We start from the raw sequence: 25,491 nt of genomic DNA, 5'->3' as shown, positions 1-25,491 counted from the left end.
TTGTAGCAGAGGTGCTCCAGTCCTTGGATCACCTTTGTGTCCCTGCTCTAGACTCATTCCAACAGCTGTGTCCTTCTTATGGTGGGGACACCAGAACTGGATGCAGAACACTGTTTCCAGCTTTGTCAAGCCCTGTAAACATGCAAAGGTCAGCCATTCCCTCTGTTGCTGGTTTGGTCATGCCTCGAAAACAAAACCCAAGGCAATAGTTGTAGTTTTTCACTTATGTGGCAGAAGCCCTGTTCTGTTTGCCCCCATAATCACTGCATTATGTGTAACTGGTCATTCCAGCCATGTTATAGTTTGGGGCTCACTGAGTGTGTGGCAGTGATGCTATTAATTTCAGCATTAATAAATGTTTTTTCCAACCAGTGTGTACGTGCAGGGAAACAGAAATGTCTTTATGCCTCTGCTGTCAACGAGCACAGAACCTAACTCACCTGGAAGTTTGTGAGTTCTTGCATGTAATCCACTCAATTTAATTATGTGATCACGTGGCTTTTAAAAAAATGCTCACTTTCTTCTGGCTCTGGCACTCTTCATCTGCTATGCCTCTAAGATTGGCTTTTGTGTGATGAATAATCAAGGTTTTGTTTTTGCTGCTTACATACTATGCACTGAAAAAAATCTATAAACACAAGGCTTCCCACGAATTATGAAGCCACCACCATGCATTGTATAGATTCATTGTGTATATTTATTGCATTTAGGCCAACAACTTCTTTTTTTTTTTGTCCATCGTCTTTGGACAGCAGTTTCCTGGACAGTTAAATGATAAAGTTTCATTATGGAAGAATTGAGGTGACCTGTTCCAGTGAGAGGTGTCCCTGCCTATGGTGAGGGTGGAACTAGATGCTCTTTGAGGTCCCTTCCAAACTAAACCATTCTATGAAGAACAAGAAGGCTTTAAATCATAGAATCAACCAGGTTGGAAGAGACCTCCAAGATCATCCAGTCCAACCTAGCACCCAGCCCTAGCCAGTCAACTAGACCATGGCACTAAGTGCCTCATCCAGGCTTTTCTTGAAGACCTCCAGGGATGGTGACTCCACCACCTCCCTGGGCAGCCCATTCCAATGGGAGATCACTCTCTCTGTGAAGAACTTCCTCCTGGCACAATTTGAGTCTGTGTCCCCTTGTTCTGTTGCTGGTTGCCTGGGAGAAACTTCAGAGCAGTAGATTCTTCTGCTCTGAGCTTGCTCAGTGTCTCAAAAGACATCATGAGCAATGCTGACCGAATTGTGTGTTAAGCAATAAAGCAGAACAGGCACCTGCACAAAGTGCAACATCACAGCAGTTTCTAAAACACAGTCAAAGATGCTGCTGCATGCTAGAACTTTTAAGCTCCTGAATTGTACTAATGATGAGAGAATCATAAAGAATCATAGAGTATCATAGAATCAACCAGGTTGGAAGAGACCTCCAAGATCATCCAGTACAACCTATCCCCCAGCCCGATCCTGTCAACTAGAATCATTTCAACTGGAAAAGATCTTGAAGATAAAGTGGGAATTGAAGGGTTAAAAAAACTTTATTCAGTGCAGAGAAGCTTGGTCAGTGTAAAGAGGGGAGGGGAAAAAAAGTGACCTTGGAAAAACTGAATGCTTCAAGAGAGAAACTTAGTTCCTGCCTGGTTTCCTTTCTTCATTTACAAACAAGCCCAGTTTCCAAATACAGCTAAGCTGAGATTACAGACTTGCTCTGAGTTGGTGTGGCTAACAGGGGAATCTATCTCTTTGCCACAAGCTGAAAATAATGACAGTTCTATTATCCTAAAGGATGTACCAACTGGCCTGAGGACAGTAATAATTTCAGCCTGACCACCAGCATGCATACTGGGGGTGTGGAGGGCTGTTTATGATGTCTATATAAATATTCACTAACTGTTTATTTGGAAGACTTCTCTCAGTACTTCCTGTACATCCTAAAATTTCATTGACTTCAGTGGGCGTATAACAGGACGCCAGCTCAGACTGAAGGACTTAAATTATGCAGTGCATATTTCTGCCTATCTGAATGAAAGCCTGATTGTTTGTTTACTTCCTGATCTAAGCATCAGCCCTCTGGTGAATGTTTATGTTGGAACCTCCAAATCCTTAAGCAAAAGAGAGTTTCTGAAAAGATGAGGCTGCTTTGGACATTCTGCTCTTAGTTACCCAACGATTCATCACTTCTCTGCAGTTCTGAAGCTCACATAACACAATGAGGGGTGAATCAAAGCAAGGAGCCCAAAGTTAGCAGTGGTGTTTTCCTTCCTATAATTTCTGCCAGGCTCAGTGAGGCATGTTTATTACAAGCTTTTACAAATTATATGTTAAAATAAACCCAAGCTAAGCCCTTGTCTGGAAGAAGTAATGGGTTTTTATGGTACTACTCCTATGAAGGCTTCTAAAAATACAGAAAAGCATGTGACTTGAAATAGAGTCATTTCAAGGGTGATTTAGGTGGCTAAGCCTTCACTAGACAAATGTGTGATGGCTGAGCAGAGTTGGTTTCTGGCTGTTCTTTAATCTGTAAGGTGTTTATGTTTTCTGAACCTGCCTTTGGAATCGCTACTGATGCTGGCTCAAGGTTTATCAATCAGCTGCACGTGAGCCTTTAACTTGTGACCTTAGGAGGAAGACATTCAGGGACAGCTTTGCTCGCCAACCCAATTTTGCTCATTACAATTTGCCAGTCATTCTTTGTATGCAACCCAGTCCAAACTTGTGCAAAAATAGCACAGTTATTATTTTCTTGGTGTCTCCCAAAACACATAGGGTAAGGGATGATTCAGGGCCGCTTCCGTCACTTTTACAAGCCAAAGTAAGCAGTTTCCCACAGCCCAATCTGCTTCTAGAGGTTCTGTGGCAACAACTGTGGAAGTACCCACAGAAATTAAAGCCCATTTGCCTTTTCCTGTTTGTTCTTTATCAACCACTGCAAGGCAAGGTGCAAGTCTTGACCATGCCTGGTGCCTTCTCTGGCTTTTCCACACCCTCATTCAATTTCAGCTCCAGAGATTTGGGAGCCCTTCAGTTATCTTGGTAGGAGATGGATTAGGTCATTGTGATTCCGTCACTTTATGATGTTTACAAATCATGTGGCCTTCAGAACTGTCTCTGGTACCACATAAAAAGAAAAGTGGTCCCACACTTTCAAACCAGCCACAGAGAAGAGCACTGAAAGCCAGATGGTTGTGGCTAGCGAGATCCCTGCAGATGATGTGGCTCTACCACAAGGATATTGGTTTAGTGTGTTATTCTGTCTTCTAAAGGCCATTTGAGAGGAACAGGCTGTTCTCTTGTGTCAGACATTGCTCTGTCTCAGACCTTCTCAGTAAGTAACTGAGCTTCAGAGAAAAAGCCAGGGGATGTTTAGATTGGATATTAGGAAGCACTTCCTCATGGAAAGGGTGATATGGGGCTGGACCAGGCTGCCCAGTGAAGTAGTGGAGTCACCATCCCTGGAGGTCTTTAAGAAAAGATTGGATGTAGCACTTGGTTTAGCTGAGGTGATGTTGGGTTATGGGCTGGGCTTGATGATCATGGAGGTCTTTTCTGGCCTCGATGATTCCGTGACTCAATGCAGGCTTTTTCACCTGGCTGCAGCAGCAGCTCTTGCCTGGTCAGTGACCTTCAAAAACTGTCATCATCATCTGCCAGTAGATAAGGGTAGAGCATTTTTCAAATCTGTGTTGTCACCAAATCCCTCCCCCCCCTTCCCCACTGATGGTTTTCAGAGAAAGTACCATCAAAACTGAAGTATTTATTGTGGAAATACTACTCTTTACTCCTCTAGCACAGTTAAAGCTTTCAAGTTGGATAATGAATTCCATATTTATTGTTGCTTGAAAGCCTTCCTGTGGCATCTTCTCTGGCCTTTCAGTCACCCTAAGAAAAACCATGAGCATGTGAATGCAAAACGTGATGTATCCCTGGCAATTTGCATGCTCTGCCTCTCTTCACAGCTAGGACACTGAAGGAATTAAAAGAGAGGGGGGGAAGAAAAGCAGCAGCTGACATTTATTGAAGGGAACAGGTTATGGAATTACGGCAAACAGAACATTGCAACAAAATAAAGTAAGTTTAACTCTTGCTAGAGTTAATTATTAACATCTTTAGTTAGAACACCATTTGGATAGCATTAAAATAAATGGAAACAATCCTGGCCTAGCCTTAAGGATTTTTTTTTTTTCAATCCAGGCAATTTTTTTTGGGGGGGGGGGGGTTGTCACAGTAGTGGATCATTGTTTTTTTCATAGTGTCATACTACATACACTGAACAGTTTTGTGCCATCCTATGTGCTGTTGAGCTGGAAGTAAGGTTGCACAGATTTCTTGCTGTATTGCAAATGACTTGAAAGAAAGGCTTGTGAGATGTACCAGCACCGAGCAAAAGCTTAGCACTGTGCGCCCTATAAGCAGTCTCTAAAGTCAGCCTATCAACCTGAACCTTCTGGGACACTGTAGCTAGGTGGGGGGTGGCCTCTTCTCTCAGGCAGCCAGCAATAGAACAAGGGGACACAGTCTCAAGTTGTGCCAGGGGAAGTATAGGCTGGATGTTAGGAGGAAGTTCTTCACAGAGAGAGTGATTGGTATTGGAATGGGCTGCCCAGGGAGGTGGTGGAGTCACCATCCCTGGAGGTGATCAAGAAAAGCCTGGATTGAGGCACTCGGTGCCATGGTCTAGTTGACTGGCTAGGGCTGGGTGCTAGGTTGGACTGGATGATCTTGGAGGTCTCTTCCAACCTGGTTCAATCTATGATTCTATGAAGTCAGTCTCAGCAGAAGTTTTGCCTGCTCTTCGATGCTTGGGTTGCTACAGCCTGTCTACAACTTCTTTTTCATGTTTGTAGAGCAACAAGAGGAGGAGACAGGGACAAATGATGTCGCAACATCGTTTGAAAGTGATTTTCTCTCTGCCCCCTGAATAGTCTAAGACAGTGATTTAATTTAATCTGACTCTGTTGTCATTGAATCGGGCTTCTAGTACTCGCTACTGTACACACACACACACATCTAAACTGTTGAGAAAGCAATGAGATAGCTGAGAGACAGTAATGGAAAGCTGGGCACAGCTTGCTCAAGTTGCTCCTCTGGATCCACTAAAGGATAGCCAAGTCCATGCTTGCCAAGGCTCTTGTGGTACTGGCTAATGACTTCTGCCAAAGCCAAGACCTTTGATTGGGTTTGTTTGTTTGTTTGTTTGATATCATTTTCTAGGAGTTCTAATTCATCTTAAATTGATTTCATCCTTAATGCAGCCAGATAACTAAATTACTTCCTTACACAGGGTTGGCCAAATGGTCTTTAGAGCATACAAAAGCTCTCTGAATTATAGATAAGGTCACTTAGCAAACAATACATTTCAGCACATCCTACAAATATGGTCCCAAAGGATCATTTTTTGTTACAAGAACACAAGACAGCCACAGTTAATAAATTGCATCCTCACAGGACATAGAGCAGCAAATGAGCAAAACAAAATGTTGACAAAAGACAACATTCTTCCCATAGTTTAGAAGGGCAAAGGCATTTCAGCAAAGAGCTTTTGCCTCTTTCTCCATAGCATAACACCAGGAAATCTATGTGGCAAGATATTTGTGATCTTTCTCAGTTTGTTTCTTCCTAGAGAGGGCATGTGGGAGGAAAAAGTGAGTTGGAATAACTGCCTGTAAAACACCCTCTGAGCAGGAGTGCTCCTTGCTTTTACAGGCTGGCTTCCTTGCTTAATTTGCCTGTGTTCACCTTTTAGGCTTACTGCAGAAGTGAGATGACCAAGCAGACCTAACGAGCAGTCTGTGTGCCCTCAAGGGAACACAGGTCTGCGTAACATTCCCAGGGGCTTCCAGTCCTTCTCAGTGAGGCTGAAAAGTCATTGTTTTGAGATAACTGTCTTAAAAATGTTAAACGAGGAGAGGGAGAGGAGAGACGGGAAAGGGGAGAGAAGACAGGGGAAAGGAGATAGGAGAGGAGAAAGGAGGGGAGAGGAGAAAGGAGGGGGGAAGAGGGGAGAGAAAGAGAAGGAGAAGGGAAGGAAAGGAGATAAAGGGAGGGGGAGAGAGGAGGGGGGAAAGGATATAGGAGATAAAGGGGAAAAAGAGGAGAAAAGACAGGAGAGATGACAGTGGAAAGGAGAGAGGGGGGAAGAGGAGAATGGAGATAGGACAGGAAAGCAGAGAAAACAGAGGAGAGGAAAAAGGAAAGGAGAAAGGAGAGAGGAGAGTGCGGGAGAGGGGAAAGGAGAGGAGAAAGAAGAAAGGGAAGAGAAATGGGGAAAACAGAAAGGAGGGGAGAGGGAAAAGGAGAGGAGAAAGGGGAAAAGTGATAGGAGAGGGAAAAGGAGACAGGAAAGGAGATAGGAGAGGGAATATTTAGGATGACTGTCAAAGTTCAGGGATCCAGCTAAATGCTGACCTACTGGCCTTTCACAGACTTAAAATCTGGCTTTTGATGTATGACAAACTTACATGTGCATTAACTGCAGTTTGAAGGTAGTTTGAGTAGCTCTATTGCTTTAAAAAATAATAGCTATTAGCTATTTTTCTCTCTGTACAGTGCCAGCAACTGAAAACGAGGCTCACGTGTGGAATCTGCACACCACCTCTGCGCAGCACTAACAGAAAGCCCATGAGTATGTGAAGCCTTACCAACAGTGCTATGTGTATCTACACTTCCTCAGGAAGTGGCACTCAAGTTATTTTTGCAAGTCAGTATCAAAATAAAGATTGACTTTTCATGTAAGTACTCCACATCAAATGAAGAACTGTAGACCTCTCTGGGAGTCCTCCTTGTGTCCAGAAGATCATATCTGCAGGCTTTCCCCTGAACTCTTTACAAACCACTTCTGGAATAGAAACCTGTAAAAGAGAAGTAAGAGAAAGCAAACTAGATGTTAGGAAAGGGTTCTTTACAGCAAGGGTGGTGAGACACTGGCACAGGTTGCCCAGGGAGGTTGTGGATGCTCCCTCCCTGGAGGTGTTCAAGGCCAGGTTGGATGAGGCCTTGAGTGACCTGTTTGAGTGGGAGATGTCTCTGCCTATGATGTGGGGTTGGAACTGGATGATCCTTGAGATCCCTTCCAACCTAAACCATTCTATGATTTTATGCAGAAGAGAGGGGAGAGATAAAAGAAAAGGAGAAAAGGGGGAAAGGAGAGAGGAAAGGGAGAGGTGAAAGGAAAAAGGAGAGGAGGAAAGGAGGGGAGGAGGGAAAGGAGAAAGAAGCAGGGAAAAGGGAGGAAACCGGAGACAGGAGAGGAAAGAGTTGAAAAGGGATAGGACAGGGGAAAGGAAGAGAAAATAGAAGTGGAGAAAGGAGAGGAGAAAGAGGAAAGGAGATAGGAGAGGAGAAAATAGAGGAGGGGGAAAGAGAGGAAAGGGGAGGGAGGAGAAAAACGAAGCTGCCTCACTTGTGTAACTCCATCTGTCTTTCATGTAATTTATTGGAAAAGTAGTTCATCTTGGGAATAGCTTGAATTTCTCTGGAACCTAAGTTTATCTTAAAATTCCCCAACTATGATAATGTAATCAGGTGTATTCATCACAATCATATCTATTTACATGAGGAAAAAAAATCCCAACCCCAACCAGTTTATCAATGTTCTTTGGAGCTTCTCTTTCTTTTGTTACAGGAGCTTAGCTTTACTTTCGAAGAGCAGCTTTTGAGGGTGTAAAGCTATTCAGTAGGATCCCTTCAAACAGACAGCAATGGCCTGAGCTACTCAATTTTGCCTGTTAGCTCTATAACTTCTCTACACATAAGAAAAAAATATCATGAAGTGATCCTCTGTTTGTGTCTGGTAAGTAGTCTCATGGTAGAATTGTCTTTTAGAAGCCAAATACCTTCCTGAACTGTTTCTTGGCACTTTTTTTGTCTGATCAGTCACTACTTGCCTTCCAATAAAAGGAGGAAATGTTTTGTTATGTCTGATGATGGCTGCAGTCTCAAATTCTCACTGTTCCCATAATGACTTCCTTCCTATATTTGACCTCATTCCATTCCAAACTAAGATTTTTAGTAAGGGAAGGACATGTTAACTTCTGGACAAATGGTGCATGACTGTTTATTTTATGGCATAATCTTATGAATGGAACAGAGCACTAAGTCACTGAAGCACTGACCCCTTTACTCTGCTCTCGTCAGACCCCACCTGGAGTACTGTGTGCAGTTCTGCAGCCCCCAACAAAAGAAGGACATGGAACTGTTGGAGTGAGTCCAGAGGAGATCACGAAGGTGTTCAGAGGGTTGCAGTAGCTCTGCTATGATGACAACTACCTGAGGGGTGGTTGTGGCCAGGAGGAGGTTGCTCTCTTCTCTCAGGTGGCCAGCACCAGAACAAGCGGACACAGCCTCAGGCTGCGCCAGGGGAAATTTAAGCTTGAGGTGAGGAGAAAGTTCTTCACTGAGAGAGTCATTGGACACTGGAATGGGCTGCCTGGGGAGGTGGTGGAGTCGCTGTCCCTGGAGCTGTTCAAGGCAAGGTTGGACGTGGCACTTGGTGCCATGGTCTAGCCTTGAGCTCTGTGGTAAAGGGTTGGACTTGATGATCTGTGAGGTCTCTTCCAACCCTGATAATACTGTGATACTGATACTGTGATGACAGACTGAGTTGGGGTTCTGCAGCCTGGAGAAGAGAAGGTTTCAAGGATACCTTGACATGGCCTTCCAGTATCTGAAAGGGGCCTACAGGAAGGCTGGGGAGGGTCTTGTAATGACAGGATAAGTAGTGGGTTTAAATTAGCAGAGGGGAGATTTAAACTGGATGCTAGGAAGAAGTTCTTTGCAGTGAGGGTGGTGAGACACTGGAAAGAGGTTGTCCAAGGGAGGTTGTGGCTGCTCCCTCCCTGGAGGTGTTCAAGGCCAGGTAAGATGAGTCCTTGAGTGACCTGTTCTAGTGGGAGGTGTCCCTGCCTATGGCGGGAGGGTTGGAACTGGATGATCTTTGAGGTCCCTTCCAACCTAAACCATTCTATGATTCTATAGTTCTACGACCACATGAAACAAAACATGAGAGAGACTTGCAGCTAATTGCCTAATTCCTCAGCAGCAACACAGTTTAGAAACATGGCAGCAGAAAAACAGGTTGCTTCTCAGGTTAGATTTGTACTTAAAAATAAAATGTCTTTTAAAATCAAGCTGCTCCTCATTTCTCCCCCCCCCCCCCCCCCCCCCCCCCCCCCCCACCTACCCCACCCCCTCCTCAAATTTAAGGGCAAAAGATATTAAATATGATCTAGTAGCTAGGAGAGATAGCCACAAATATTTTGTGGTCCTCATATTGCCACTCTCTGCCTAGCATGTTAAGAAAGCTTGAGGGAGACATTTAGAGCATAACTTGGGCTCCTAAAGGAGTGCTTTGATTTTCATAAATGCTGAATCATAGAATCATAGAATCAACCAGCTTGGAAGAGACCTCTGAGATCATCCAGTCCAACCTAGCACCCAGCCCTATCCAGTCAACTAGACCATGGCACTAAAAGCCTCAGCCAGGCTTTGCTTCAACACCTCCAGGGACGGTATCTCCACCACCTCCCTGGGCAGCCCATTCCAATGCCAATCACTCTCTCTGCCAACAACTTCCTCCTAACATCCAGCCTGTACCTGCCCTGGCACAACTTGAGACTGTGTCCCCTTGGTCTGTTGCTGGTTGCCTGGCAGAAGAGACCACCCCCTACCTGGCTACAACCTCCCTTCAGGTAGTTGTAGACAGCAATGAGCTCATCCCTGAGCCTCCTCTTCTTCAGGCTGAACAACCCCAGCTCCCTCAGCCTCTCCTCATAGGGTTTGTGAACATCTGAAGACTCTGAGCAGCAGGTTTCTCTGTCAGCTCATCTGTGTCTCTCTCTTCCAGGAATGTAACTTTTCAAGCATTCTTGTTTTCACATCTTCACTTGGACCTCCTGTGCTTCAGTTGTAATGCTACAAGCAGCATTGCTATTTCCACCAAACACTTTGGGAGCCATAGGCAAAGAAAATGTGACTGGAAAGGATGAAGAGTGCCAAATGGTGAATTTTTTTTTTCCTCACACCCCTCCCTGGCTATAAACCTCTTACTCAAACCGAGTGAGTGAATGCTTACACCACAGTTCCCAGGATCACAGGATGTTAGGAGTTGGAAGGGACCCAAAGAGATCATCGAGTCCAACCCCGCTGCCAGAGCAGGACCATACAATCCAGCTCAGGTCACAGAGGAATGCATTCAGACAGGCCTTGAGAGTCTCCAGAGGAGACTCCACAACCTCTCTGGTTAGCTTATTCCAGTCTTTGTCAGCAAACTTCTGAGAACACAGCCATTTGCCTAATGTGTTAAAAAGCATTTTATATTCACCTGATGTCTATTCTTTTGTGTTTTCTTCTCCTTAGATGGCCTACCAAAAAAAAAACAACAAACCAACAACAAAGCCTAACAACAACCTAAAACCCAACAAAAAGTCCCCATCACCTAACCTCTTCTCTTCTGGTTTCAGTAGGGCTGAGAGGCAGAGCTCTCCAGGGTTTCTCCAACACCTGCAGTGAAGTCAAGCAGGCTGACATTTAAGAAACTCTATGAAGAGAGGCTGAGGGAGCTGGAGCTGTTTAGCCTGGAAGAGAGGAGGCTCAGGGGGGACCTCATTGCTGTCTACAACTATCTGAAGGGAGGTTGTAGCCAGGTGGGGGGTGGTCTCTTCTCCCAGATAACCAGCAACAGAACAAGGAGACACAAGTGTCAAGTTGTGCCAGGGGAGGTATAGGCTGGATGTTAGAAGGAAGTGATATGGACAGAGAAATCGAGTGCTCCCTCAGCAAGTTTGCAGGTGACACCAAACTCTGTGGCACAGTCGACTTGTTGGAGGGCAGGGATCCATCCAGAGGGATCTGGACAGGCTGGAGAGGTGGGCCCAGGCCTACCTCATGACATTCAACATGGCCAAGTGTAAGGTCCTATACCTGGGTTGGTACAACCCCAAGCACAAATCCAGGCTGGGTGGGGAATGGCTGACAGCAGCCCTGTGGAGAAGACCCTGAGGGGTCTTGGTTGATGAAAAGCTCAACATGAGCTGGCAGTGTGCACATGCAGCCCAGACAGCAGCTGTGTGCTGGGCTGCAGCAAGAGCAGCATGGTCAGCAGTGCAAGGGAGGGCTCCCAGGATGGCTGAGGCAGGCATTCTCTCTGCAAAAGCAAGAGAAGGGATATTGTAAGAAAAAGAAAAGGCTAACTCCTCTTGCCTTGTGTGCAGGTCTGGTTCCAACAATCCTGGTCCTTGGTAAAGGTACTGGAGCTTTAAATTGCCAAAGCTGGTGAAGCTGGCATAGAGATCTGCCTGTTCTCTCCGCTGTGCCACATCCCATGGACTACCAGCAGAGCAGCAGCAGCCTCTCATTTCTGAGCAACTGCAACGGATAGCACTGCAGTCAGAAGGTTAGGAGCAAAACTGGCTAGCTGGAACACCACGGGAGTGTCACTAGAGTAAAATATTGATTCACTCCCACTGTCTCCTTATCCTTCCTTCCTTTCCAGACCATGCCTACGAATAACAAATGGCTGGGATTTCAGAGCAAAGAATAACACTCACATTTTCAGAGCAGCTAGAGGAAAGGGTTTTTTTTTCCAAAACGTGGTAGATAAAATGCTTGATGAATGTTGACCTTTACTGCACAATCTAGAAATTCAACAAGAATGTTATCTGCAGCTGGTGCAAAAATGCATCAAGAAGGGGCCTACCTTCTGCAGAGACGTGTCTGTTATGCAAAAAGAAAGAGCTTATGCTCATCCTGCAATGCAGTAATAAGCCAGGCACATATTAAAACTGAAGAGACAGCAGGAAAGTTTACAAGTTTCCATCCTGAACTTTGGAAAGCTGCTGCTGTAAGTATCTACCCCAGATGCAAGCTTGTCTCAAGAGTATACACACTAACACAAGGTGTGAGTAAACTTTCTAAACAGAATCCTCCATTCGTTTTGGAGAGTGACATCCTTGGAGGGAAGAAAGAATTTAATTAAAAACACATACAGCATTGCAATTCATAAACTTGCCCAAGCAAAACAAGTCCTAAATCAAATTGGGGTTATTTATTAACTCTTGCGAGATGTGTGGCAAATGTATACCCTGACATCCTGTGTGATCCTGTGATAACCCTTCCCCCCAAAAAACAACCCTAATAATAATCTGGGAAAACAAAAGTTTATAGCTAGAGATGAAAGAAATTTCCTGCTGAGTACAAAATTAATTGTTTAAAAAAAAAAATATGGAGTCTGGGACATGCTAAAGTTCTTTGCAAACTCAGATCAACTGCAGTGAGTAACTTTGGTTTCTGAGATTGGATTCAGTGAACTACTTTGCTTCGAAGGAGCAATGAGTTCAGAAATAAAAGTTTTGGTCTTTTTAAAACAGCATTACTCTTCTGAAATAGAATTTGAGTTTTTGAAAGGTTAGCTCTCTTGAAACTAAAATAAGAAACTCAGTCCCCCATTGCTGTCTACAACTACCTGAAGAGAGGCTGTAGCCAGGTGGGGGGTGGCCTCTTCTGCCAGGCAACCAGCAACAGAACAAGGGGACACAGTCTCCAGTTGTGTCGGGGGAAGTCTAGGCTGGCTGTTAGGAGGAAGTTCTTGCCAGAGAGAGTGATTGGCATTGGAATGGGCTGCCCAGGGAGGTGGTGGAGTCACTGTCCCTGGAGGTGTTCAAGAAAAGACTGAATAAGGCACTTAGTGCCATGGTCTAGTTGACTGGCTAGGGCTGGGTGCTAGGTTGGCCTGGATGATCTTGGAGATCTCTTCCAACCTGGTTGATTCTGTGATTCTATGATAATGATTTTTTTTTTTAAATTGTAAGAGGGTTTTTTCTGTACTACCCAATTCATCTAACCCCCCCCCCCCCACCTCCCCCCCCCCCCCCCCCCCCCGCCATCCCTGCATCCTCACATGCTCCCATGCCCCCAAACCAAGCATGTCTCTTCCTACCAGCTTGACTCCTCCTGGTCCTTCTGATAATCATCACTTCACTGACAATACCCTTGTCTGTGCAGCTCTATTGTGCTCCACAGAGGATTCATGAAGGTTCACCAGCTAGATCATTAAGGAAATAGTGTAAACATGCAATTAGAACCACAGAATGGGTTGGGTTGGAAGGGACCTTTAAAGGTCATCTAGACCAATGCCCTGCAGTCATCAGGGACAACATCTAGATCAGGTTGCTCAGACCCCACCAAGCCTGACCTTAAATATTTCCAGAGATGGGGCTTCCACCACCTCTCTGAGCAACCTGTGTCAGCATTTCACCACCCTCATTGTGAAAAAATTGTATTTCTACCTAGTCTAAATCTCCTCAACTTTAGTTTAAAACCATCACTCCTTGCCCTGTCACAACATGCCTTGTTAAAGAGATTGTCCCCTTTTTTCTCATAGGCTCTCTCTAAGTACTGAAAAACCACAATTATTCAACAACTTCTATAGAGATTTGTGTCTTTCTCCTTTACTTACACTTTTTGGCTCCTAAACACACACAGATATAATCTTGCCTCTTGTTGAACTTTGGAAAAAGAATGTACCCCATGTAAAAATCTCACCCTACTGAATCCCCAAGGATGTAAGATGGCTCGTTTTTATGATTGAGTCCATTATCTAATACCTGTAGTCCTGCAGTTCTGGAGTCCCCACCACAGGAAAGATCTGGAGGTGCTGGAACGTGTCTAGAAAAGGGCCATGAGGATGATCAGAGGGCTGGAGCTGCTCTGCTACAGAGACAGACTGAGAGCAAGCTGTTCTGTCTGGAGAAGAGGAGGCTCCAAGGAGATCTTATTGTGGCCTTCCAGTATCTGAAGGCAGCTACAGGAAGGCTGGGGAGAGGCTTTTTAGGATGTCAGGTAGTGACAGGACTGGGGGGAATGGAGCAAAACTAGAAGTGAGTAGATTTAGATTAGATGTTAGGAAGAAGTTTTCAGCATGAGGGTGGTGAGACACTGCAACAGGCTGCCCAGGGAGGTTGTGGAAGCCTCATCCCTGGAAGTTTTTAATGCCAGGCTAGATGTGGCTCTAAGCAAGCTGATCTAGTGTGAGGTGCCTGTGCCCATGGCAGGGGGGTTGGAGCTAGATGATCCTTGTGGTCCCTTCTAGCCCTGACATTTCTATGATTCTATTAAAAAAAATGACATTTCCATGGCAGCTGGGTCAGTTTTTTGAACACCTGGATGACAATAAATAGGAAATTAAATCACTGAGAGCATCTATCTGGGTAGCATATAAGGGCACTCTAGCTAGGCACTTACCTGCAATAAATAGCACACTTTCCCCCACTTTATTTCCCATCTGACAATCACTTCTAAAACTTCAGTTGAAAATATTCCTGTAATTAGCAAGCACTCCCCAGTAAAAGATGTAATTCTGGGAAGAAAATGTGCTATTAACATTGAATAATTTACTTGTGTCCGTGCTTTAAATGCAAACAGGCCTTTATGTTGAACACAGAGCACTTGACATATCTCCATAATAGATGCATCAGATCTATCACCAGGCACTTTGGAAAATGCCCAAGTAATGATGCATTTTGGACTGGAGAAATTAAAAAGTCCATTAAGTCAGAAGGTATGGCTGCAGAATAAATCTGTACGTGAACGTTAGAATCATAGAATCAACCAGGTTGGAAGAGACCTCCAAGAGCATCCAGTCCAACCTAGCACCCAGACCTAGCCAGTCAACCAGACCATGGCACTAAGTGCCTCAGCCAGGCTTTTCTTGAACACCTCCAGGGACAGTGACTCCACCACCTCCCTGGGCAGCCCATTCCAATGCCAATCACTCTCTCTGGCAAGAACTTCCTCCTAACATCCAGCCTAGACCTCCCCTGGCACAACTTGAGACTGTGTCCCCTTGTTCTATTGCTGGTTGCCTGGGAGAAGAGGCCACCCCCCACCTGGCTACACTGTCCTTTCAGGTAGTTGTAGGCAGCAATGAGGTCCCCCCTGAGCCTCCTCTTCTCCAGGCTAAACACCCCCAGCTCCCTCAGCCTCTCCTCCTAGGGTTTGTGTTCCAGGCCCCTCACCAGCTTCATTGCCCTTCTCTGGACACATTCCAGCACCTCAACATCTCTCTTGAATTGAGGGGCCCAGAACTGGACACAGCACTCAAGGTGTGGCCTGACCAGTGCTGAGTACAGGGTTTGCTTACATTCAAGAGTACAAGCACCTCTCTCCCTGGAGGTCCTCAGTCCTTCCAATTGGTAATGGCTGCAACTAGAGAAATTAATTGAATCTGAAAAGAGATTAAAAAAAAAAAAAAACCACACCCAACTATTAATTATTCAATTTCAAAAGTTTCTTAAACCTTTACAGCTCCTTGCTCTACACAAAGAAAAGGAGTTGCCACTGGAATGGGCTGCCCAGGCAGGTGGTGGAGTCGCTGTCCCTGGAGGTGTTCAGCAAAAGACTGGATGGGGCTCTCAGTGCCATGATCTATTTCATTGCACAGGGATGGGTGATAGGTTGGATTGGATGAGCTTGGAGGTCTCTTCCAATCTGGTTGATTCTATGATTACATCCACTCTGATGAGGCTGCATCTGAAGTACTGTGTCCAGTTCTGGGCCCACCTGCTCGAGAGGGACATAGAACTGCTTGAGAGAGTCCAGCACAGAGCCACAAAGGTGATGAAGGGAATAGACTCTCTCTTATAATGAGAGACTAAGGCAGCTGGGGCTCTGCTGCTTGGAGGAGACTGAGAGGTGATCTCATCAATGTTTATCAATATGTAAAGGGTGAGTGGCAGGAGGATGGACTCAGGCTCTGCTCGGTGATGTCCAATGACAGGACAAGGGCAATGGTGGAAGCTGAGGTGTAGGAAGTTTCATTTTAACACAAGGAGGAATTTTTTCCCCTGTGAGGGCAACAGAACACTGGAACAGGCTGCCCAGGAGGGTTGTGGAGTCTCCCTCTCTGGAGATATTCCAAACCCACCTGGATGTGTTCCTATGTGATCTGGTATAGCTTTCAAGGTCCTCTCCAGCCCCTGGCATCCTGTGATTCTATGATTCAGAAAACAAGAACTGCTATCAAGCAAAGTAATTTCAGAAAGTATAGATATTGGCTTCATGGTTTTTAGAGCAAAGAATGGAATGCTATTATTCTGATGTGCAATTATTATCCAAAATTACTCTTTTGAAGCCAGAGCCATTTAGTTAGTTTATTGTTTAGTGCTGGAAGATGCTCTCACTTCAGCATGAGCATAGTAGAGACTTTTTTGGTTGTTTTGTTTTTTTTTTTGTCTGAAAGAAGTTCATAAGCAATTCTCAAATATCATTTGCATGGCTATGCTGAACCAGTAGTAGGATATAGTCCTCAGCCCCAGCACTGTGCAATGTATCATAGAATCATCACAGAACAGCTCAGGTTGGAAGGGTCTCAGCCCAACAGAATCACAGAATTAACGAGGTTGGGAAAGACCTCTGAAATCATCCAGCCCAACCTGTCACCTGACTCTTCTAATTAACTTAATCATGGCACTAAGTGCCTCCTCCAGCCTTCTTTTAAACACCTCCAAGGATGCTGACTCCACTGCCTCCCCAGGCAGCCCATTCCAATGCAAATCACTCTTTCCATGAACTTCCTCCTATCCTTCAGCCTATATCTGCCATGGCACAGCTTGAGACTGTGTCCTGTTGTTCTGTCAGTGGGTGCCTGGGAGAAGAGATCAACCCCACCTGGCTGCAACCTCCCTTCTGGTAGTTGCAGACAGCAATGAGGTCTGCCTTCAGCCTCCTTTTCTCCAGGCTGAACACCCACAGCTCCCTCAGCCTCTCCTCACAGGGCTGTGCTCCAACCTCTCACCCTTCTCTGGACATGTGCAAGGACCTCAACATCTTTCTTAAACTGAGGGGCCCAGAACTGGACACAGTACTCAAGGTGTGGCCTCACCAGCCCTGAGTAGAGGGGCAGAAGACACCATTTGGAATGAAACTTGCTAAGCACTGATTTAGTTCATTGCTACACTTTGTGCATAGGTGGAAAGCTCACACAGCTGCCTTGTGACAGCACCAGAGAGTGTCCTAGGGCAGAGGTTTAGTGTATTTATTTTTCCAAAGCATCACATCTTTTAGTAAATGGGCAAGGTGTGAGGCAGTTCTGGTCTCATCACAAAATGTGCAACATCTGGGAGGGCTGCCACCCCTCCCTCAAGCCAAGCAGTACTTTGCTGACAGACAAAGTGAGCATTATACTGAAATGCCATTCCTCAGCTGTTTGCAGAATTAATTTCCCTGTAGAATTTTCTAATTAGTTGGCTCTTTCCAGCCCATTCCCCACAGAGGAAGCAGAAAGGAAGCAAAAGGCTAGCACCTGCTCCTGAAGCTCTGGCTGGGAAAAGAGAAGGGGGAAAAAAATTCAATTTAAGGATGACATATACAGTAAGTATTTAGGCACTAGAAAATCTCCTATCCATGCAGCTGTGGGGATGAAGTAACTCTGCTTGAAAGCTTAATGGAGATTCTTCTGTGGGGAAGAATTTCCAGTGGCTCACATTCCAGACAGTTAACCACATTACTGAGGGGAAGAAAAAGAGATTTGTTCAAGCATTAAGAACTGCCTTTAAAGAAAATCAAATTTAAAAAAAACAAAGAACACCACCACCACTCCCTGCCTTCCCAGTCTGCAGAAAAGACAGACAGACAAATCCAGACATGAAGAAGATTCTGTCTGTAGCTCATTCAATCACCAAGAGGTTATGGCCAGTAGGACAAGGGAGGTTATTCTGCCCCTGTACTCAGCACTGGTCAGACCACACCTTGAGTGCTGTGTCCAGTTCTGGGCTCCTCAATTCAAGAGAGATGTTGAGGTGCTGGAAGGTGTCCAGAGAAGGGCAACAAAGCTGGTGAGGGGCCTGGAACACAAACCCTATGAGGGGAGGCTGAGGGAGCTGGGGGTGTTTAGCCTGGAGAAGAGGAGGCTCAGGGGGGACCTCATTGCTGTCTACAACTACCTGAAGGGAGGCTGTAGCCAGGTGGGGGTTGGCCTCTTCTCTCAGGCAACCAGCAACAGAACAAGGGGACACAGTCTCAAGTTGTGCCAGGGGAGGTATAGGCTGGATGTTAGGAGGAAGTTGTTGCCAGAGAGAGTGATTGGCATTGGAATGGGCTGCCCAGGGAGGTGGTGGAGTCACCGTCCCTGGAGGTGTTCAAGAAAAGCCTGGATGAGGCACTTAGTGCCATGGTCTAGTTGACTGGCTAGGGCTGGGTGCTAGGTTGGACTGGATGATCTTGGAGGTCTCTTCCAACCAGGTTGATTCTATGATTATCTACTCTGCTTCTCTGCCCTGGTGAGGCTGCCTCTGAAGTATTGTGTCCAGTTCTGGGCCTCCCAATCCAAGAGGAACATAGAACTACTTGAGAGAGTTCAATGCAGAGCCACAAAGATGATGAAGGGAATGGAACATCTCTCTTTCAAGGAGAGCCTGAGGGAGCTGGGGCTGTGCTGCTTGGAGAAGAGGAGCCTGAGAGGTGACCTCATCAATGTTTGTCAATATGTAAGGGGTGAGTGCCAGAAGGCTGGAGCCAGGCTCTGCTCGGTAATGCCCAATGCCAGGAGAAGGGGCAATACGTGGAAGCTGAGGCATAGGAAGTCCCATGTAACTATGAGGAAATGTTTTTCCCCTGTGAGGGAGCAAGCTGCCACGGGGGGGTTGTTGAGTCTCCCTCTCTACAGATATTTGAAACCCACCTGGACACATTGCTGCGTGATCTGGTATAGGTGATCCTGCTCTGCAGGGCAGCTGGACTGGATGAGCTTTCCAGATCCCTTCCAACCTCTGGCATTCTGTGATTTTCACCCCTTCTGGTCTCCTGCAATTTCACATTGAAATCCATTATTGAGTTGGAATGTGGTGTATGATATTATCTTAGCAGAAACAACTTGCAGAACAGGGTTTGTTCCTAACTGAAGTTGAGTCATTGGAACAAAAGGAATAACAGGCTTATTGTTTTGAATTTACATGCAGTGGGTCATCGTGCAGGAAGGACACACAAGAAGTACATCATGGAAAGTCAAACTAAGAGCAAAAGAAGTCCAAGACAAGCAGCTTGCACCTCTGGCCACACACAGTCTTTCCCAGAACAATTTTAAGTACTGGCTACAAAGGAAGATGATGGCCTGGGAAGGGTAGAATACATGAGGGGGAAAGCTTCCTTATTGTGGATATTAGCATGAGGCACAATCACCTCAATAAACACTTTGCCTTTCCACAGAGTCCTTGCAAAAAGGGAGACATTCCAAAGAACTGAGGTTTTAGAATAAGGTTATAGTCTTGCTGGGACAATCTTGTAGGGACAATCTTTTTAGTGAGGCCTGTTGTGACAGCACAAGAGTAATGGTTTTAGACCAACAGAGAGAAATTTAGATTAGGTAAAAGGAAAACACTTTTTACAATGAGGGTGGTGAAACACTTGACCAGGTTGTCCAGAGAGGTGGTAGGTGCCTTATGCCTGGAAACATTCCAAGACGAAGCTGGTGAGGGAACTGGAGCACAGCCTTGTGAGGAGAGGCTGAGGGAGCTGGGGATGTTTAGCCTGGAGAAGAGGACACTCAGGGGTGACCTCATTGCTGTCTACAACTACCTGAACAGAGGAAGTAGCCAGGTGGGAGTTGGCCTCTTCTGCCAGGCAACCAGCAACAGAACAAGGGGACACAGTCTCAAGCTGTGCTGGGGGGAGGTATAGGCTGGATGTTAGGAGGAAGTTCTTGCCAGAGAGAGTGATTGGCATTGGAATGGGCTGCCCAGGGAGGTGGTGGAGTCACTGTCCCTGGAGGTGTTCAAGAAAAGCCTGGATGAGGCACTTAGTGCCATGGTCTAGTTGACTGGCTAGGGCTGGGATCTAGGTTAGACTGGATGATCTTGGAGGTCTCTTCCAACCTGGTTGAATCATATGATTCCAAGCCAGGTTGGATGGGCCTCTGAGCAACCTGAGCTAGGTGAAGATGTCCCTGTTCACTCTGGGAGGATTTGAGCTAGATGACCTTAAAGAGTCCCTTCCAACCCAAAGCATTCCATGTCATTGGACTAAATTGACATGGTGTGCATTTTCATCAGCTCATGTGAACCAAGCCCAGAAATGAGTGAGAGTCATCCATTAAGAAACCAGACAGGGTTTTAATTGTAGAGCATTGACTAATTTCTGTGCAACTCCAAAGCTTCCTGAAAGCTGCTTATAAATCTTCTTGAAAGTTGTTTTTTTTTTAATAGAGAATCAATGCACATGTTTTAATGAGTGCATACACTTGACATAGGGATAGGTGTGATTAGAAGACTTTTTAGTTAATACCATCATGCTTTTGTGCATGAAGATACAGTCTTACATGACTGTAAACTCATTGTTTGCCAGCTTAAATAAACAAATGCAGCAGGGAGTGTAGGTAGGAGCAAAAGTTCAGTTAGACCAGAGGGAAAAAAGAGGTAGTGGAGAAGAGGAGACTTAGAGGGGACCATATCACTCTCTGCAGCTACCTGAAGGGAAGTTGCAGTCAGGTGGGTGTCAGGCTCTGCTCTCAGGCAACTTGTGACAGGACAAGAGGGCATGGTCTGAAGCTGCTCCAGGGGAAGTTTAGGGTGGATGTTAGGAAGCACTTCATGGAACAGGTGAATAGGAACTGGAGCAGACTGCCCAGTGAGGTGGAGTCACCATGCCTGGAGGTCTTTAAGAAAAGATTGGATGTGGCTCTTGGTGGCATGGTTTACCTGATGTCATGGTGTTAGGTTATAGGCCTGGACTGGATGTTGCCGGATACCTTTTCCAGCCTGGGTGATGCTGTAATGTCATCTGGCTGGGACAAATGCCCAGACCTTGCTTCTCACTCAAAGACAATTTTGAGATGAAAAAAGCTGAGCTGTAAGCAAGGCTATTCCTCCTTCTCACTGACAAGGCTTGGTAATATTCTCTGCTACACTGTCTGTGGAAAATTGGAGCATGAGTGGCCTTTATCCTTGTCATTTGAGGTGGTTGTAACACACTAATGTTGAATGTCTACAATTATTCCAAGTGCCCTTCTCCCCAAAGCCTACATTGAAGCAGATAATTTCCAACTTCAGAAAATCAAAGTAAACAGCACTCATTTATACCCCTCAAAAATGGTGCAGCTAAATTCATCTGTGGCTTTGAAATTCTCCCGTGATACTTCAGTCTGGCCCATTCGCTACACCTGTTCTCTTATTCTTTCTCTTCTTTCTTTGGCAGGGAGTGGAGCATTATTTCCTCTTCAGTAGCAGACATCTGACTTCTCAAAGATGCATAAAATGTTCTCTTTCACTGATGTCTTGGCATTTTACATGGGAAAAAAAAATCAAAACTCCCTCATCTTCTTATTTTCCTCATTGAAATTAAAAGCAAAGAGCAGAAGGAGAGTGTGTGCTTGGAAAGAAAAATGAGTTATAACTCACTGAGAAACAGAACATGAAATGGTAAATCTGTTTGCCACAACTAAGAATCTAAATTAATCAGTTTGACAGGTTTCTCTTCATTTCTCACTTTAACAAAAATGGCAATGTGACAAAATGTACTTTTGTGGCCATGAAGGCCAATGGAGTCCTGGGTGCTGCATTAAGAGGAGTGTGTCCAGCAGATCAAGGGAGATTCTCCTCCCCCTCTACTCTGCCCTAGTGAGACCACATCTGCAATATTGCATTCAGTTGTGGGTTCCCCAGTTCAGCTGGGATAGGGATCTATTGGAGAGAGTCCAGGGGAGGGCTACCAAGATGATGAAGGGACAGGAGCACTGCCCTGTGAGGAGAGGCTTGGACTTGATGATCTGTGAGGTCTCTTCCAACCCTGATGATACTGTGATACTGTGAGGCTGAGGGACTTGGGGCTCTTTAGTCTGGTATAAAGAAGACTCAGAGGGGATCTAATCAATGTTTATATATATCTGAGGGCTGGGGGGTCCAGAGGGAGGGGACAAACTCTTCTCAGTTGTGTGATAGGACAAGGGGCAATGGGTATGAACTACAGCACAAGAAGTTCCACATCAACATGAGGAAGAACTTCTTGACTGTAAGGATGACAGAGCACTGGAACAGGCTCCTCAGAGAGGTTGTGGAGCTCCTCTGGAAACTTTCATTACCTGTCTGGATGTGTTCCTGTGTGACCTGAGCTAGATTGTATGGTCCTGCTCTGGCAGGGGCTTTGGGCTCAATGATCCATGGAGGTCCCTTCCAACCCCTAACATCCTGTGATCCTGTAATGTAATTTCTTAGCAGGAAAATATTTCACTGAAACAAGTTTGAGTGACTTACTCTTAGCCTTTCCATGACTACAAGCATACACAAGCTGCTACAAGTCAGCTCTTCTGGAGATCTCTACCCTCATTCACACAATTGATTTAAATTTAATTTACCTGTGGCTCATTCAAACAGGATTTTTTCTTTCACTGTAACGGGTAAGGTGATAGGGAAGGATAGCCATGGTCTAGTTGACTGGCTAGAGCTGGGTGCTAGGTTGGACTGGATGATCTTGGAGGTCTCTTCCAACCTGGTTGATTCTATGATTCTAACTTGACTGTGAAAAAGGCATATTGTTCTCAAATGGTGACAGTTCATTAACATTGTCTGAGCTAATGCTGTTAAACAAAGGGCCAGATCCCAGACTCCTGTGCAGACTCACTGACCACCTCTATGTACCACATCAGGCACAGCAGCATGGGAGAGGTTAGCAAGTTGCAACATGCATATTTAATATGCCTTCATTTCTCCATAGCCTTATCTCTAACAGCAAATCTCTGTAGCTCAGGATATGAACTGCAAATAAGAGACAAGGAACTGGTTGGTGCTTATCAGGAACAATGGAATTTGAGATTCTGAGATGAAGGGGGTTTGTTGGGGTTTTTGGTTGGTTGTGGTGGTTGTTTGGGGTTTTCTTTTAATGAGAGGACTGGCTGATGTGTATCAGTTGACCCCTGTTTCAGGTAATAGAGCAGTTGGCAGGGAGCTACTTAGGCTGATTAGATTGAGTTGGTATTCAGATTAACTTCTGATTTCCCCAGTATTATTTATACAAGCTCCTTATTGCTCTGGATAATTCTCCACTTTCTAGTCTAGGAAGTGGAAGTGACATCCTCCTGGAGCACTGCTACCAGAGCACTGTATTTTATGGTGTGAGATGACATGATGGTCATAGATTAACCCAACCTCTTACTGTTTTCTTCAGGAGGAAAATTAGACTCCTGTGAAATTTGCCTTGCTCTAGTCAAGCAGGAGAAATGCATAACTCTATCATCAGAAAAAGATTTATGGCTCTGAGACTAATCAGGATATTACTTTTAACAAACATTTCTGTGGCTGAGGCAACTGCTGTCTTCTTTCAGGAATTTGATGTTTGTGTAACCCTTATATGTGCTGAGAGTCCCCAGAACTCTTCTGCTCTGACTGGAAGGAGTTAAGTCTTTCCTTCTCTCTCCAATACTAGGAGACTTTAGCATCTATGGTTTTCTTCCTTCTTTCACAGCCTGTTATTTGTCACTGTTTTGTCTCGCTTGTCTGCCACAAAGGAACTTTGAAGTGTTCCATCAGGGAAGCAGATTCACAACCACTTTTCCAAAGATCCCTCATTACATCCACGAGCCTGAGCCCAACAGACTCTGCAACCACGGGTGAGATGCCAAGATGAACCAAGCAATAACTTATCACCCGTGGACCTTAGGACTTCTACTACACCAGGGAATACATTTTCATTGACATTTCCTTTTCCACCCTGGCTATTAAACCTCATACTTCACATATCTGTATAGAAGACCAGGTTTGGTTTCCACAAATGGGCCACATTATTGGGGGGGGTTATGTTATTCAATCTCCTACAGGCTTTCATCCAAGCCAAGCAACTAAAATAAAACATGGCTTCCTTCCCTGAGATGGTTTCAGAGCCCAGCTCTCCAGCTTTCTCCTCTACCACAAACATGCAACACAATTGTGCAACGGCCGAGGAAGGAATGGTGAGATCAGAGCCGTGACTGCAGACATCCTGACATGGGGATCTGGCAACTATTCAACACAAACACAATTAGAGGACTTACCCTTGCGTGAAGTATTTGCTTTCTTGATAGCCACCAGCCTTAACCTCTAGGAATGCTTACAAATCAGATAGTGTTCCTTGAGGAGGGGTGCCTCTGCAAGCTCCTCTGCCGTGCTTCGGCCAACGCAGATAGGAAGAAGAAAGAAATTCCGCCGCATCGCAGGACCTCTCCAAGCGAAAGCAGTTAAAAGGAGACCAGGCTTGTGGTCTCAAAATCCCTGCCAAGGATTCAAGAACACATGGTCCTTGCTCCTCTTCTCCGCCAGTGCTATCAGCAGGAAAAAAATAACACCACAAGAGACAAACTTTGAAATTGACACCGAATGTGACCCTGGTTCCCGAGTGCTGCCCGTTTGGCTTTGCATCACAGCAGCTTCTCTGGCAGTAGGGATGCCACAGAACCAAGTCAGGGCTTTGCACCCCTTGGCAGCCTTTGAGAGGGTTGTGCAGCTCTTTGGGAGTTAGGTACAAGAAGAGTCTGTGGTTTCAGAAAACATGGCCTGGTGTCCACAGGTGTTAGGTAAGTCACAGATTCTGAAGTGTGGCAACACAACTATTTTGGCAGATCTATTCCAATCAGGGGTAAGTCCTGGGCTTCTCACAGAGGTAACCAAATCTTAACACTGCCAATAACAGCTGACCTTACATAAAACAGCTGCTAGCAAATAAGTCAAGTGTCAGTCCAAGAAAGTAGCTAACAGGGAGGAAAACTGGTTCTAAAATGCTCAAGGATTTCAATTATTCTCATCTCAGGCAGACTTGATGGCACAAAAGAACAGGACCAAAGAAGTAGCCATTGGTGTAACCCCAGGAGTGTTAACACAGCAGCGCCGTGCGGGAGGCTGCTTGGTGGAATTTCCAGAGGATGCCACGTGAAATGCTGTGACCACCATTAGGTACAACCATCTAAAGAGACACTTTAAGAATTTAGGAGTCCAGGAGGGTTGGACTCACTTCAAGCAGAAAGTCTTAAAGGCACAGGAGCAGGCTGTGCCTGTGTGCCAAAAGACAAGTCGGCAGGGAAGGCGTCCAGCCTGGCTACATAGGAACCTTTGGCTGGACCTCAAGAGCAAAAGGAGAGCCCTGCAGAGGGACCTGGACAGGCTGGATAGGTGGGCAGAGGCCAATGGGATGAGATTTAACAAGACCAATTGCAGGGTTCTGCACTTTGGCCACAACAACCCCAAGCAGCGGTACAGGCTGGGGACTGAGTGGCTGGAAAGCAGCCAGGAGGAAAAGGACCTGGGGATACTGGTAGATAGTAGCTGAAGATGAGCCAGCAGTGTGCCCAGGTGGCCAAGAGAGCCAATGGCATCCTGGCCTGTATCAGGAACAGTGTGGCCAGTAGGACAAGGGAGGTTATTCTTCCCCTGTACTCAGCACTGGTCAGGCCACACCTTGAGTGCTGCGTCCAGTTCTGGGCCCCTCAATTCAAGAGAGATGTTGAGGTGCTGGAATGTGTCCAGAGAAGGGCAACAAGACTGATGAGGGGCCT

General features: G+C 45.6%; 2 long non-coding RNA genes across 12 annotated transcripts in view; one reads left to right on the top strand and one right to left on the bottom strand.

The window, feature by feature from the left end:
- The window catches only part of LOC135178754 (uncharacterized), a 50,891-nt gene extending 26,877 nt beyond the window's left edge, over positions 1 to 24,014 (top strand). For 4 of the 11 annotated variants that reach the window (XR_010303731.1, XR_010303724.1, XR_010303730.1 and 1 more), the window contains 5 exons: positions 6,540 to 6,721; positions 7,615 to 7,782; positions 8,127 to 8,366; positions 9,835 to 9,989; positions 11,201 to 12,354. This is a non-coding gene — a long non-coding RNA (uncharacterized LOC135178754). Of the gene's footprint in view, positions 1 to 372; positions 451 to 6,539; positions 6,722 to 7,614; positions 7,783 to 8,126; positions 8,367 to 9,834; positions 9,990 to 10,069; positions 10,316 to 11,200; positions 12,355 to 21,170; positions 21,395 to 23,135; positions 23,244 to 23,432 lie in introns of those variants that run through there. The other 7 variants (XR_010303727.1, XR_010303726.1, XR_010303725.1 and 4 more) reach the window with 7 other exon arrangements.
- On the bottom strand, positions 6,616 to 18,816 carry LOC135178755 (uncharacterized). The gene is made up of 3 exons (XR_010303735.1): positions 18,664 to 18,816; positions 12,925 to 13,029; positions 6,616 to 6,841 (listed from the first exon to the last, which is right to left on the bottom strand). It is a non-coding gene; the product is annotated as an uncharacterized LOC135178755 (long non-coding RNA).
- Positions 24,015 to 25,491: the final 1,477 nt, after the last annotated feature.

The sequence above is a fragment of the Pogoniulus pusillus genome, chromosome 10, assembly GCF_015220805.1.
Source record: "Pogoniulus pusillus isolate bPogPus1 chromosome 10, bPogPus1.pri, whole genome shotgun sequence".
NCBI classification, from domain to species: domain Eukaryota; kingdom Metazoa; phylum Chordata; class Aves; order Piciformes; family Lybiidae; genus Pogoniulus; species Pogoniulus pusillus.
Note: the sequence above shows the minus strand (reverse complement) of the source record. Positions and strands in the feature narration are given on the sequence as shown.